This window comes from Enhydra lutris, unplaced genomic scaffold, assembly GCF_002288905.1.
Source record: "Enhydra lutris kenyoni isolate GAN:26980312 unplaced genomic scaffold, ASM228890v2 scaffoldscaffold29, whole genome shotgun sequence".
NCBI classification, from domain to species: Eukaryota; Metazoa; Chordata; class Mammalia; order Carnivora; family Mustelidae; genus Enhydra; species Enhydra lutris.
This window is the reverse complement of record NW_019154113.1, coordinates 20912457-20915285: the sequence shown is the minus strand read 5'-3', so window position 1 is coordinate 20915285 and position 2829 is coordinate 20912457. Positions and strand designations below refer to the sequence as shown.

Here is a 2829-nt window from a genome sequence, read left to right as displayed (position 1 = left end):
GGGGGACAGGGTGGGGGACGGGGTGGGGGACAGGGTGGGGGACGGAGTGGGGACGGGGTGGGGGACAGGGTGGGGGACGGGGTGGGGGACGGGGTGGGGGACAGGGTGGGGGACGGGGTTGGGGACGGGGTTGGGGACAGGGTGGAGGACAGGGTGGGGTGGGTGCAGCCTGGAGTCTGGAAGAGGAAGGAAACAGACGGCGAGAGCCTAACTACACAGTAGATGTGAGAAGAGGATGGAGGAGAAGGGGGCGTGGGGACAACTCAGGGGGAACTGTTCGAGCTGTTAGCTGATTAACCTAGGGCAGGGGGGGTCTCCAATGACTGGGGTGTTTTCAGGTCGGAAGACTGAGCTATGACAACAGTGCCCACAGTAAGGAGAAGAAAAGAAGGGGGAAGGGGGCTTGGGAGGGAGGAAATGGTCTCACGTGGGGCATAAAGAGGTTGAGGTACCGTGGGGTGCCCAGGAGATGGTTAGATCCAATGGCTGATGCATGGGGTCAAGTTCGGAGTGAGCCTTGGGAGCAGAGGCCGTGGGCACCGGTGAGGTTCCCCGGGAGCCTGGTGGGTTCCCCATCTCTATTCACGGAATCATTGTAGGTGCCGGGCGTATTTGCCCAAAGACATGACGTGCACAGGTGCATTTAGTTGTTGAAACACCCTCTGAAGTCAGTGTAATTCTCCCTTCCAAGCCACAGAGGTGGTAACCGAAGGACTTGGCTCCTGGTGGAGCTACCATGTGAGGACCTCGGCTTTAAAGCCTCTCTCTGGATGAGTGGACTCCAAACTCCCAGTGGAAACAGGGCAGAGACGGGATCACAGACCACATCCAGACGCACCTTGGGTTGTGGGGTTCAGACCCAGGTCCGTTCCTGTAGGGAGCGCTGCGTGGTGAGCACCCGAGGAAAAGCAGACTTCCTAGGAAGGCCAGCAAGGGATTCGTCTAAACCTCCGGAGGCAGAAGGAAAGAGCAGCTCAGTGTGTCTTGCTGCCGTTGGGGCACCACGGGGAGAGGGCAGTGGCCTAGGACTCGGTGCGGGACCCTGGCCTCGTGGCTGGGGACGGCCACGGATGGGGACCCTGGCCTCGTGGCTCTTGGTTCTAGCCAGAGGGGTGGGACACGCACACAGAGAGGCCACGAGGGGTGAGGGCCATGGGGGCGAGGGTTCAGGGTTCCAGGGGCCCAGAAAACCGAGCCAGGTCTTGAAAGGACAGCCGGGGGCGGGGCAAAGGCTGTGCAGGCAGGCAAGTCCAGTGCACTCACCTGGCCCTGTCCAGCTCGGCTCCTCACTCTTGGTGACACCTGGGACATCCCAGCACCTCTCGTTCCTCAATTCTGGAATGGGGGAGCGGTCTGGACCTGGCAGGACTGCTGCTGGTTCTAACTCCCTGCATTGAGAATTGACCGTTTCCTGGGCATTGTGTCCAGCGCGTTGAATGATTTATTGTTATTATTTTTTTATCATGGTAAAACACATCCAACATAAATTCACCATCTTCACCATTTTAAGCGTATGGTTTGGTGGCACGAAGGACCTTCTCCTCCTTGGGCACCAGCGCCGCCATCCATCTCTATATCTCTTTTTCACCTCGTAAAGCTGAAACTCTGGTTCACTAAACAGCTTGCCGTCCTCCCTCCCTCCAGCCCCTGGAAACCAGCATTCTTCTTTCTGTCTCTGTGGTTCTGACGACCTCGTGTACTTCATAGAAGTAGAATCATACAGGACTTGTCCTTTTGTGACTGAATTATTTCACTTAGTAAATGTCTCCAAATTTCATCCACGTGGTAGCAGGTGTCAGCCTTTCCTTCCTCGTGAAGGCCGCTCGATATTCCACTGTGTGCACCGTAGTTTATCCACTCATCTATCAACAGACGCTCAGGCTGCTTCGCCTTTTAGCTATTGTGATTAATGCTGTTATTTGAGTCCTTGCTTTCCATCGTCTTTGGGTATGTGTCCAGAAGAGAAATTGCTAGACCATAGGATAATTCTATTTTTAATTTTTTGGGGAACTGCCACAATGTTTTCCACAGCAGTGGCACTCACATCCTTATCACCACATGTTGTTTCCTGTTTTTTGATGGCACTCGTGTTATGGGTGTGAGGCGGTACCTCATTGTGGTTTTGATTTGCATTTCCCCAATGATGAGTGACGTTGAACACCTTTTCATGTACTCACCAGCCATTTCTATGTCTTCTTTCGAGAAAAGTCTATTCAAGTCCTGTGCTTCTTTTTAAATTGGGCTGTTTGATTTTGTTGTTGTTGTTGTTGTTGAATTGTAGGTGTTTATATATTCTGGATCATAATCCCTTATAAGATATATGAATATTTTCTCCCATTCCATGAGTTGCCTTTCACTTGGTTGATTGTGTCTTTAACACACAGATCTTAAGTTTGACATAGTCAGATTTACCTATTTTTATTGTTGTTGCTTGTACTTTTGGTGTTGAATGGTTTATTTTTTTAAAAACCCTCTGACCTCAATGGGAAATAGGTTACATTATTACCTTACAGAAGAAGAACTTGAGGCTTGGGAGGCTAAGTGACTTTCTAAGAGTTTATGACTAGAAACTGGAGGAACTAGGACTTGAATATAAGTCTGTTTGGCTCCAAAAGTCAGACTCTCAACTATTACTCTAAGGTGATTAGTGACCTGTGACAGTAAAATGATGTTGGTGATGGTGACGATGATGGGGATGATGATGACGATGGTGATGGTGACGATGATGGTGATGGTGACGATGATGATGATGATGGTGATAATGATGACGATGGTGATGGTAATGGTGACGATGATGGTGATGGGCTGACGGTGATGATGATGGGGATG

At 51.0% G+C, this 2829-nt stretch overlaps 1 protein-coding gene across 1 annotated transcript in view; it reads left to right on the top strand.

Annotated features, from left to right (window-relative positions):
- Window positions 1–2829, top strand: part of LOC111152574 (interleukin 16) — a 70706-nt gene that overhangs the window by 50058 nt on the left and 17819 nt on the right. The gene's annotated exons all lie outside the window — the stretch shown is intronic.